The 13235-nt window shown below is 45.6% G+C and overlaps 1 protein-coding gene across 12 annotated transcripts in view; it reads left to right on the top strand.

Annotated features, from left to right (window-relative positions):
- The first annotated feature begins 3063 nt into the window (after positions 1 to 3063).
- The window catches only part of LOC119970168 (multiple PDZ domain protein), a 416554-nt gene continuing 406382 nt past the window's right edge, over positions 3064 to 13235 (top strand). For all 12 annotated transcript variants that reach the window (XM_038804325.1, XM_038804326.1, XM_038804336.1 and 9 more), the window contains exon 1: positions 3064 to 3129. The gene's annotated coding sequence lies outside the window, so the exon portion shown is untranslated. The remainder of the gene's footprint in view (positions 3130 to 13235) is intronic.

Below are 13235 nucleotides of genomic sequence, written 5' to 3'. Positions count from 1 at the left end.
GCTTCGCTGGACTGAGTCTGCAGCCGTCATGCCGAGTTCCTGACAACGAATAGCACACGTGACCGACGGCTTCGGGAACTCGGCCGGTCGAGAGCAGAGCATGGGGGGGGGGGGGGGGGGGGGGGGGGGGGGCTGGGCCTCAGGTAACCTACTAGAGTGCGCCGCTTTGGAGGGTGGGGAGCATCGCGAAAGCGGTGCCGCCCCCGATTTTGTCGCAAACGGGGGTTCTCAGGCTGATCGCCGAATGCGATTTTGGCATCGGAGACCAGAGAATCATGCCCACTGTGTCGTCAGTCAAAATCACATCAGCAAACAACAGTCTTCAATGGACATCTCATCAATCCCGTTGACTGATCTTGTTTCGTCCACTGTTTGACGTGAAAAACATTGCTTTGCAAAGTGATTTGTTCTGCCACACTTGGAGCACACCTTCCTAAATGCCGGACATTTCCGTGGCAAATGTCGGTTGCTGCATCGCTGGCATAAAATGGCGGACCCGGTCGACCACTTAAAATTGCCGCCACACTGAGACCAGGTTTCTTATTCGACTGCGTCACTAAATTTATGGCGCTGGTGTCTTCTTCCAGATTGGCTCCAAAATGTTTCAGGTTGAACACAGAACATACAGTGCAGAAGGAGGCCATTCGGCCCATTGAATCTGCTCTGACCCACTTAAGCCCTCACTTCCACCCTATCCCCGTAACCCAATAACCCCTCCTAACATTTTTGGTCACTAACAGCAATTTATCATGGCTAATCCACCTAACCTGCCAGTCTTTGGACTGTGGGAGGAAACCGGAGCATCCGGAGGAAACTCACACAGACAGGGGGAGAACGTGCAGACTCCGCACAGACAGTGACCCAGCGGGGAATCAAACCTGTGACCCTGGTGCTGTGAAGCCAGTTATATTCACTTGTGCTACTGTGCTGCAATTAGGTTGAGCGTACTAATCTGCTGTGCAGCTAGCTCGCTTGCATGACAAATCTTGATAGCGTTTTCTAATTGAAGCTCTTCTTCCCTCAGTAGCCTCTCACACACCTTATCGTTCTATATCCTGAACACTATCTGATCGTGGATCATCGACGACTTTAAAGTACTAAAATGGCATGACTGTCCTTTGAACCGCAAGTTGGTCAGAAAATTATCGAAAGATTTACCTGCTATCTGGGTATGCGTACGAAAGATATAACGTGCTGTATTGTTCGAAAGTTTATTTTTCTTCAGGGTGCAATGCTGATCAAAGTACGTTATTACTTTATCGAAGCTCTTGCTTTCTGCTTCACTGTCGAATGCAAAAGTATTATAAATTTCTATTGTTTGAGGACCTGGTACCGTGAACAGCAACGTAAAACGCCTCTCCTCAGGCTGTGCCTGCAGGCCAAGGGCAGCAACACAGAGTTTGAATTGCTTGTCTACATTACCGGGACTTGAAGCTGGTGAGGTGCCTTCAGACCTTCCATCTCTAACTTCACAGTCTTTCCGTGCATTGAGTTCCAGTTGCCCATAGTTTACCAGGTAGGTGGATTAATTTTATTTTTTCGGTCCGTTTCGTCCCGTCTTCTCCATTGTTATCTTCAATTGTTCTACACTCTTTCCATGTTTTGCCATGGTAAGATGCACACAGAACATCTAGTTCTTTGACTCGTAAGATAATTTAGTAACACAATGGACACATGGAAAGATAACTAACGAACAATGATACAAATCATAGAATTTACAGTGCAGAAGGAGACCATTCAGCCCATCGAGTCTGCACCGGCTCTTGGAAAGAGCACCCTACCCAAGGTCAACAACTCCACCCTATCCCCATAACCCAGTAACCCCACCCAACACGAAGGGCAATTTTGGACACTAAGGGCAATTTATAATGGCCAATCCACCTAACCTGCACATCTTTGGACAAATGGTGACGAATAAGTGAATTCTGTGAATTCTCCTGGAGCTACTTCTAATGCGACTGTCCTCTCGTACGACTTACCACTGCCGGATCTCTGAAGTCACATGGTGGATCTCTATCACCACCTGTTGGTCGGAGGCCGTGCACCCAACTATCTACATTGCTATGCACAGGCATATCACCACATCCGCCACTGATGTAATGCTCACCTGCTTGTAATTTCCTGGATTACCCTTGCTACCCTTCTTAAACAATGGGACAACATTAGCTATTCTCACTTTGACTCACTTTTACGAAACTTAATATATTCGGGGATTCCGCTCTAATGGGTAGAATTCCAATCTAATGTGCGGGGATGCCGAACTAATGGGCCAGGATTCCTATGATTACTCTACCGGTAACGGGCGGGGATTCCAATCTAACGGCTCAGGATTCCGCTCTAACTGGCGGCGATTCCGCTCTAATTGCCCAGAGTTTCGAATTACCAGTAACAAGCGGGGATTTGAATCCAACATCACAAGATTCCACACTAACGGATGGAGATTTCAAAATAACGGCTAGGAATCCACTCTAATGGGCATGGATTCCAATCTAACAGCCAAAGATTCTGATCTAACAAGCGGGGATTCCAATCTAATTGGTGGGAATTCCGAACTAACGGGCGGTGATTCTGCTCTAACTGGCAGGGGTTCCCTAATAATGGGCAGGGATTCTGCACTAACGGGTTGGCATTCCAATCTAACGAGCAGGGATTCCGCTCTAAATGGCAGGGATTCTGGTCTAACGGCAGGGAATCCACTCTAACGGGCAGGGATTCCAATCTAACGGGAGGGAATTCCAAACAAACGGGCGGGGATTCCGCTCTAATGGGCGGGGATTCCGATTTAATAGGAGGAGATTCCAACCTAACGGGCGGAATTCCGATCTTACAGGCGGGGATTCCGATCTAACGGGCGCAGATTCTGATTTAACGGGAGGAGATTCCAACCTAACGGTAGGAGCTTCCAATCTAACGGGCGCGAATTCCGATTTAACGTGTGGTGATTCCAATCTAACGGGCGGATATTCCGCTCCAACGTGCGGGGATTCCAACCTAACGGTTTTTCATTCCATCAGGCAACGCCCGGCCGACGAGCTCGCACGCATGCGCATGCCGGTGGTGGGTACTGCGCAGGCGCTGAGGGGAGGCCGGCTAAGTTGTTTCTGAGCGGAGCCGGGAGCGGGATGACGGGTAATTTGACCATCTTCACGGGCTCGGGTTGGGGGTGCGAAAATATTTTAAACTCTCCGGAAAAAAAACCAAAATGCTGTTCTCATTTAATCGGGCGGAGTTTACCTGAGGGAAGTGGGGTGGCGATTGAGGAGGGACAGATTTTCTTTAGGTTCGTCGCCACAGGAGGAGCCGAATGGGGAGAGTGCCCCCCCCCCCCATACCAGCGGCGGGGCTGGGGCGGCCAGGGTCTCCCGTCCCTCCAACTTGTCTGCGGTTAGGCCGGGGTTCTGAGCCCCTCTTCCCCCGTGCCTGCCCTCCGGCGTAGGCAGCCATGCAGTGCAGATGCTGCAGAGCCTCCCCACCCGCTGTTCATCCCTGAATTCGAGCTGGAGCTGCACCTCCCTCAGCTCTGCAGCCACCTCCTTCACATCCTTAAGCAGTGAAGTGTCTGTACCACAGCCCTCACCACCCCCAGTTCCAACCTCTCGACCAGCATCACTTGGGAGGCAAACCGAGTTCCATCCCCATCCCCTTCCAAACACCAATACAGCAGAGGAGGGGCATAAAGTGTCTGTGGCTGTTGGGCCATGACCTGGGGTGACTGTGGTGAGTTTGCATCATTTCCACCACCACCCCCCCCCCCCTCCCCCCCCCGGTCTGCGTGGGGGCTCCAGTTTCCTCGCACCGTCCAATGATGTGCAGTTTGGGTGGGATTCTGGGGATAGGGCAAGGGGTGGGTCGCGGTAGGGTGCTCTTTCGGAGGACTGGTGCAGACCCGATGGGCCAAATGGCCTCCTGCACTGCAGATTCTATGGACTTATTGGGTGTTTATTGAGATTTAAATTGGTAACTGGTCCTGCAAAACTGCAGGTGTCCTGATTCAGGCAGAGAATAAAGTAATTTGCACCACAACTATCTGGAAGACAAAAGTCATTGGCTGGTATTCCCTGCGTTTTGGGCACAGATCCTGCCAAAGTCTATGGCTTTTGCATAGCTTGCCCACTCTGCTGCGGGATCGAAGATGGGTTGACTTCTGTGGGATTGGATGATCCTAGGTCAGAAAATCCCCCCCATTTGTTTTGATCCTTGCTTGAAATTCTATTCCCTGGCTGCCAAGTACACCCCCCTCCCTGGCATCTGCCTAAAATAAACCAGATTGTTTGCAATCTTGGTATCTTATTTGAACTCGAGATAGGCTTTCAAAAACACATTCCTGTCTTCACTGCCTATTTCTGTCTTTGTGACATTTCCTGACTTAGCTTCTTATGTTTTCAACCTTTCTTGGAGTCCCAATTGAACGGAAGGTAATAGAAATTCATCTATTTTCAGATCAAAATAACAGTGGAATTATGAGTATTCCCAATGTTAGTTGTGTAAAATCTCAAGGGATACTGGATAAGAAATTTTATAACAAACCAGTTAGTAAATAATTCAGCACAAGAGTTGCAAGTGTACCCTTGTATTCTCATCCAAGTACTTGATATCATCAATGATACAGGCTTCATTGGGCTGCTTGTGTACTGAAGTTTTAACTTTATGTAATTTTCTCAGGAGACATAACACTAAATTGTAATAACTATGCTTTTCATAGTATATTCTCAGTGGTCCCTTTGAAATAAGATGATTCTTAAAGTAAGTGACTGGGCTATCGATTTTTGTGTAGTTCACGATGAGCACACGAGGATCAAGTAGCCTTCCATGTTTATTAATGTTTTCATCAGTAACACAGTGGATGTTCAATAAAAGTATGATCTACTTGCTGATTATAATATTTTGTATGGATTGCTTAATCATCTGTCAGAAGGATAAGAGCCAATTGAATTCATATGGGTAGACTGGACAGGGCACGAATGGTGTGTTGCTACAGAACTTGGAAAATACTAATTATTGATTTGAGCAGATCGGATAGTTGCTCCCCATTCAAAACTCTATCTTCTGAGTTCTGAATGTCTAGGTTTGTTAGCTTTGTTACTCCTATCTCTGTAATACTGGTAAGTAAGTGGTTAAATTGGTTGGGAAAGTTGGTGTGAAAGGGATCATCAAGAAAGCTTGATTGTATTTGTTAGCATTTTTGTACTCTATGAAGATCAGGTCCATCCAAAAAAGAATTGTTACCACTGCATTTGCTGACATAATGAGAAACCTTTGTTAAATGATATCTGTATAATTGTGACATTGGGCAGTGAAAATAACATATTATGTGCCAGAGCCCAATATCTACAATGTATGCAAAGGGTTCCTTTATCTCTACATAGTTCATGCCTGGAGGGGCATGTTAAGTTGTTGTAGCACAATTGTAACCTTCCACATTTATACATGAGTATAAGCTATAGCTGCTCTTCACCATTCCAACATCTGGAATATTTGCACAGGGTATCACTGTGAAACTTTGCACACATCTGTTGTTTGGTATAATCTCTCAAACTCAGTCCCTTATTTGCAGAAGTTCAGATGTGGGGGTCAGCTGACACTTGTTAGTTTGTTGGAACATGGATCATAGGAAAACTCTAATCCAAACTTTGTGTATAGATTTTTCTGTATGATAAATAGGCTTCAGTGTCAAGTTTGCAAGACATTTTTTCTTGGAAAAGGACATTATTGCAACTGTAGCCCTGTCAATCTATTGATGTTACATCAAGAAATTGATATTGACTGGGCCAAAGTGAAATGACTGAAGGAAGAGACATTTCCTGCAGTTCTGTGGCTGTCTAGTAATTTCCACATACCATACTCCCAGGACACAGCCCTTTCTAGTCATTTTCTTTCATTTGTTTATTGATCGCCTGAACTAATATTAAGTAGATTGCTTTAGTTTGAACAAACTACTTTTTACTCAAGTCAGTTTACTCGCCTTTGGAGCTCCTCCTCCGGGATGCTTGCTGGCTGTGATGTCATTTATTTTTCACAGGCTCATTCACTGTGTTGATGGTGTGACACTTTTGCAAGTTTGTTTTCCCTTCTCTGCTGCTGTAGTTTAAATGCTGCTTGAGGCTCCTCTTGTGGTGCTTATGCAGCCCTGATGCTCATTGGCAACTAAGACACCGACCGATAAAACTAACTACCTTTGAGAGACTGAGATACAAAATTTTGATACAAACTCCTGTGGCCCAGGAAGCACCCAGATGTTTCCCCTGGCACAGCAAGGAAACATTGGTCCTCGTCTATCCTCCTCAATCTCCTCTGTGTGTGGTCTGGATTCTCCACTGATATTTACTCAACTTGATGGGGGACTGTTTCCATTCTCACCCACTGGCCATAACTTAAAGCTGGAGCTGGTCTATTTGAATGAGTTTTGGAAGTTGAAATGGTCAGAATTTCATAGTGGGGACACTCTGAGCACCTTAGGGCTGTGGTCTCTGCTTTATTCACTAACTCTTCGCATGTGTTCCACAACTTTGTGTAGAAGGTTTCTCCAACTCTTCACCCTAATTTTTTTGCATTTCCTCTCATTGTTATATCCTCATATTGTATATCCTGCAACAACTGGAAAAGGTCTGTTTCTTTCTGCCCTGCTCCATCCTTAAGAAGCCCTGCTGTCAAATCAGTATTTTATCTTCTGTTTCTGATGAAAACAGATATCTTTCATACAAACACAAGGAGGATAAGGAACAAATGCAATAGATTATAGGTGCAAATTCAGTTAGGAGAGTATGATGTGGTAGTCATGGTTGCTTGCAATTTCTTCGAATGTGGGAACTTCAGGACGCTTTACATCTTTTTGGGAAGTGTCTCGGGCTGCTTGAGTTTGAGCACAAAAGTTTCTGAGTTTGATGAGCATCTGCAGTCACTGCAGAACATTAGCAGAATACTTACCCAGGAAATCTTATAAGGATTAAAACCAGTTCTGAGCAGCACGGTGGTGCACTGGTTAGCACTCCTGCCTCACAGCACTGAGGACCTGGGTCTGATCCCGGCCCCGGGTCACTGTCCGTGTGGAGCTTGCACATTATCTCCGTGTCTGCATGGGTCTCAACACCATAACCCAAAAGATGTACAGGGTAGGTGGATTGGCTATGCTAAATTGCTCCTCAATTGGGAAAAAAGAATTGGGTACTCTAAATTATGTTTGAAAAAAAAGATTAACACCACTTCTAACTCCGGGGTAATGACAATACTTTAATTTTCCCAACCGTCTCCCCCCCCCAATTTAATGCCCCCCCCCATTGAATGTCCCCCCCCATTGAATGTCCCCCCCCATTGAATGTCCCCCCCCATTGAATGTCCCCCCCCATTGAATGTCCCCCCCATTGAATGTCTCCCCCCCCATTGAATGCCCCCCCCATTGAATGTCCCCCCCCCATTGAATGTCCCCCCCCCATTGAATGTCCCCCCCCATTGAATGTCTCTCCCCCCCATTGAATGTCTCTCCCCCCCATTGAATGTCTCTCCCCCCCATTGAATGTCTCCCCCCCCCCATTGAATGTCTCTCCCCCCCATTGAATGTCTCTCCCCCCCATTGAATGTCTCTCCCCCCCATTGAATGTCTCTCCCCCCCATTGAATGTCTCTCCCCCCCATTGAATGTCTCTCCCCCCCATTGATGTCTCTCCCCCCATTGAATGTCTCTCCCCCCCATTGAATGTCTCTCCCCCCCATTGAATGTCTCTCCCCCCCATTGAATGTCTCTCCCCCCCATTGAATGTCTCTCCCCCCCATTGAATGTCTCCTCCCCCCATTGAATGTCTCCTCCCCCCCATTGAATGTCTCCTCCCCCCCATTGAATGTCTCCTCCCCCCCCATTGAATGTCTCCTCCCCCCCCATTGTATGTCTCCCCCCCCCCCCCCCCCCCCCCCCCAAAACGAATACCCTGCACACATCCCGACTACACTCCCTGACTATGTTCCCCCTCCTCATATCCCCTGCCCTACCTAACTAGTTGGCCCTGACCCAGGTTGGGGGGTGGGGTGTGGAGAACACTTGGTTGAGGGTGATCTAGCTAGGTGAACATAGAAGGAGGAGTAGGCCATTTGGCCTGTTGAACCTTATCTGCCATTCAAACAGATCACGGTTGATCACCTACCCCAATGCAGCTTCCCCCCACTATCCTCAATTCCCTTGATCACAGAAACACAGAATCTTTACAGTGCAGAAAGAATCATCGAATCATAGAATTTACCGTGCAGAAGGAGGCATTTTGGCCCATCAAGGCTGCACTGACTCTGAAAGAGCAATCTACCTAGTCAAACTCCTTATTCCCATAACCTTGCACATTAATTTCAGATAGCAATCCAATTCCCATATCAATACCTCAATCGAACCTGCCCCCACCACCCTCTCAGGAAGTTTGTTCCAAACTCCAACCACCTTCTGGGTAAAACTACTTTTCCTCACCTTGATTTTACATGTCCCACGAACAAAGAAATGATGGCATTAGTATCTAGAAATTTATTGATTTCTGTCGTGAACGTTTAATGATTTCAGCTTTTACAGCGTACTGAAGTAGTAAACCTCAAATATTTACCAACCTCAGTGAAGAAATTTCTCCTCATCTCAGTTTTAAATGGCTTGTCCCAATTTTGAGACTGTGTCTCCTTGTTCCAGGCTCACCAGCCAATGTAAATATCCAATCCACATCCACCCTGCCCTGCTGTAAGAATCTTGTTAATTTCAATGGATCACCCTCACTCTTTGAAATTCTAGAAAATGCAGGCCCAGTTTCTTCAAATTCTCCACATAAGACAATCCTCTCATCCCAGGGATTATTCTGGTGAACCTATGCTGCACTCCCTCTACGGCAAGTACATTATTTCTTCGATAAGGAAACCAAAACTGCACACAGCAGTCCAGGTGTAGCCTAACCAAGGTTTTATATAATTGCAGAAGACATTTTTATTGCTGTACTCTAATCCTCTTCCAATGAAGGTCAATATACCATTTGCCTTCCTGATTGCCTGCTGCATCTGCATGCTAGCTTTTAGTAACACGTGAAAAAGATACACATGTCCCTTCCCAATTGTCACCATTTTAGAAACAATCTGCTTTTTGTGCTTTTCTACCTAAGTGGATAACTTCACACTTCTTCACATATTTTCATCTGCCGTGTTCTTGCCCACTCACTTAGCTTATTCAAATCCCCATGAAGCCTTTTTACACCCTCCTCACAATTAACATTCCCACCTAATTTTGTGTCATCCACAAATGTTGAAATATTACATTTGGTTTTGACATCCAAATTGTTTATATGATTGTGAACAGCTGTGTTCCAGCATTGCTCCTTATGGTACCTCACTGGTACCAGCCTGCCATTCTGAAAAAGACCCATTCATTCACACACTCTTTATTTCAATCCTTACCAGTATATTACCCCAATCCAATGCGCTCTAATTTTGTTCACTAATCTGTGTAGGACCTTAGCCAAAGCTTCTGTACATCCAAGTACACCAGATCTACTGGTTCTCCTTTCTTTATCTCTCTTGGTCCTCCTTTGCTGGATTAGAACATAGAACATAGAACAGCACAGAACAGGCCCTTCGGCCCTCGATGTTGTGCCGAGCAATGATCACCCTACTCAAACCCACGTAGCCACCCTATACCCGTAACCCAACAACCCCCCCTTTAACCTTACTTTTTAGGACACTACGGGCAATTTAGCATGGCCAATCCACCTAACCCGCACATTTTTGGACTGTGGGAGGAAACCGGAGCACCCGGAGGAAACCCACGCACACACTGGGAGGACGTGCAGACTCCGCACAGACAGTGACCCAGCCGGGAATCGAACCTGGGACCCTGGAGCTGTGAAGCATTTATGCTAACCACCATGCTACCGTGCTGCCCCAAATTCTAAATTGCTCCCAGTCGTTGTACTTAACACTTTTATTTGGCAAGCTTAAAAGCCACTTTCCTTGATCTAATGCAATCTTTAACTTCTTTTGTTCGCCACAGTTGATTTGACTTTCCTGGTGGGTTCGTCTGCCTCAAGTGGAATTCAGATTTGTTGTAGACCACCTATTACTTAAATATTTGTCATTTTCCCCAATATACCACAGCAAAATTTCCCCACATACCTTCATGGCTAGCACTGCTGCCTCACAGATTCTGAACTTGGATGACTGTGTGGAATTTCTCCCTGTGCCTGCATGGGTTTCCTCCCAGTCCAAAGATTTGTGCAGGTTAGGTGGATTGGCCATGATCAATGCATGGGGTTATGGGAATAGGGTGGGGAGTGGGCCTGGGTCGAGTGCTCTGTCGGAGGATAGGTGCAGACTCGATGGGCCAAATGGCTTCCTTCTGCACTGTGGCGATTCTATGGATAGTTTCCATTGTTCAGATTTAAGACTCTAGTTTCATAATGAACTATATCACTTTAAAACTTATTGTAAAATTCTATCATTTATGGTCACTTTTCTAAAGTCTTCTTTACAAGGTTATTAATTGGCCCTTTCTCATTACATAATACTAAATCTAAAACAGACCAATCTCTAGTTGGTTCTTTAACTTACAGCTCCATCTCGGACAAACTCAGGAATTTATCCTCTACAGCATTAGTGCAAATTAGCCAGTTGACCTGTATTTGAAGACGTCCATTATTACTATATTACCCATGTTATATGTAGCTCTAATTTTCTGATTTATACAGGGCTCAACATTACCACTGCAATTTTATGGTCTATAAATAATTCCCACCAGTCTCTGTCGCCTCTTTCTGTTTCTTAGCTCCATCGAAGGTGTCTCTGTATCTTGCTTCTACTATCCACTTTCACAAATGCACTGATCTATTCACAATATATACTGATGAGGGAACAAAATGCCATATCTCCAAATTTGCAGATGACACCAGTTGGGTGAGAGGATGAGCTGTGAGGAGGATGCAGAGATCCTTCAGTGTGATTTGGACAAGAGAGTGGGCAAATGATAGTAATGCAGTATAATTTTGACGATTGTGAGGTTATCCATTTTGTTGGCAAAAACAAGGCAGCAGACTATTATCTGAATGGCCATAAATGGGGAACGTGCAACAAGACATGGGGGTCCTCGTACACCAGTCACTGAAGGTAAGCATGCAGGTACAGCAGGCGGTAAAGAAGACAAATGGTATGCTGGCCGTCATTGCCAGAGGATTCGAGTACAGGAGCAGGATGTCTTGCTGCAATTATACAGGGCCTTGATGAGGCCACACCTGGAATATTATGTACAGTTTTGGTCTCCTTATCTGAGGAAGGATGTTCTAGCTATAGAGGGAATGCAGCAAAGGTTTACCAGACTGATTCCTGGGATGGCAGGACTGGTGTATGAGGAGAGATTGAATCGGTTAAGATTGTATTTGCTGGAGTTTAGAAGAATTAGGGGAGACCTCATAGAAGCCTATAAAATTATAACAGAACTGGATAGGGTAGTTGCAGGAAGGATGTTCCCGATGGTGGGTGTGTCCAGAACCAGGGGTCACGGTCTGAGGATACAGGGTAGACCATTTAGGACAGAGAATGGTAAGCCTGTGGAATTTGTTACCACAGGAAGTAGTTGAGTCTGAAACATTGTATGGTTTCAAGAAGCAGTTAGATATAGCACTTGGGGTGAAGGGAATCAAAGGATATGGGGAAAGCGGGATTAGGCTATTGAGTTGGATGATCAGCCATGATAATGAATGATGAAGTGGGCTTGATGGGCCGAATGGCCTCCTATTTTTTCTATGTTTCTATCTCATTCCTTGCTAACAGCACTCCCCCACCTCCTGTCCTTTTTTACCGATCCTTCCTAAATTATGGCTATCTTTGAATATTCAGTTCCTAATTTGGTTACCCTGTAACCCAGAACCGGTCCCAATGCCTCAGAAATCTGATGCCCACCTTCAGTGTCAATAGTCTAGCCATGTGTTCAATCACCCAGTGAATAAATAATTTACGTCACTGAGAGTAATCCTGCGATGACTGCATTTGAGGTCCTGCTTTTTAATTTCTTTCCTAATTCTTTTAAATCCGACTTCAAGACCTCACCCTCCTCCTATCTATGTTGTTTGTACCAATGTGGATCCTGACTTGTGGCTGTTCAGACTACACCAGAAAAATGTCCTGCAACTGCTGTGACCCTGGCACCAAGGAGGCAACATGGCATCCTGGAGTAGGTCTACAGGCACATAAATGCCTGTCTATTCCCCTAAGTAACAAATCCCTGTCACTATTTCTCTTCTGTCTCTCCTCCTGTGCAGCTGAGCCACCTGTGGTGCCACAGGGGTGCTTGCTGCACCCCTCTGGAACCTTCTCTTTCACAGTATCCAAAGTGGAAAGCAGGTTAATGAGTGAGATTGACTTCTGCACTCTGTCTGGTGGTCACCCATTCTTTCTCTGCCTGCATGCTCCTAACCTGCAGTACGACCACCTCCTTAAATGTGCTATCCACGTTGTTCTCTGCCTTGAATGCACCAGTGACTCCAGCGTTTGAGTTCTCTAACCTTGAGCTCAAGCTGCTGTATCTGGTGACATTTGCTGCAGATGTGTTTGTCCAGGATACATTATGCATCCATGACTATTAAAGTTAGAACCAAATACTGGAAGCTGAAAAAGGTACATACAGATGCTGCTGGCTGCCTTGCGGCCCTTTTGCTGCTTCTGTTGGTCCTGCTGATGATCTTTGGGATCCTTTTTTGCCTGCTCCTCTAGATGTGGCTATTGCCTCCAGATACATTTTTGACAGCTCCTGAAGCAAAAATAGAACCAAAAACTGACAGAGAAAACTTTAATGGAAAAAGGGGGGCATTTAGCAGGAATGTTACAGATATGGGTGACGTTCATTCTGGCAAGAGGAACAGATAGAAGAATCAAAGCCAGGACTCCTTCGATAAAAAAGGAGATAGATGTTTAATTGAACTGATAGGGTAAATGGAGAGAGAGGTTTTTTTTCTGGTTTTAGAATCTAAGACTGGGGAAGCAGCCAAACAATTAGAAGGAGTAAAGCAATCAGGAGTAAAGTTCTAATTCTACATGAGCAGCCTGCACTCACAGCATGGTGGAAGTTTGGGATGCGAATCAGCTGTTGATAGTAGGTCAATTGTTAATTTTAAATCAGAGATTGATAGTTAACCAAAAAGCATTAAGGGATATAGGACAAAGGTGGATGTATGGGTTTAGTTTGCAGGTCAGTCAGTCATAATCTCAATGAATATGTCCGAGGGGCTAACTGACCAATTC

This window comes from Scyliorhinus canicula, chromosome 8 (genome assembly GCF_902713615.1).
Source record: "Scyliorhinus canicula chromosome 8, sScyCan1.1, whole genome shotgun sequence".
Lineage (NCBI taxonomy): Eukaryota > Metazoa > Chordata > Chondrichthyes > Carcharhiniformes > Scyliorhinidae > Scyliorhinus > Scyliorhinus canicula.
This window is presented reverse-complemented; position numbering and strand designations above follow the sequence as displayed.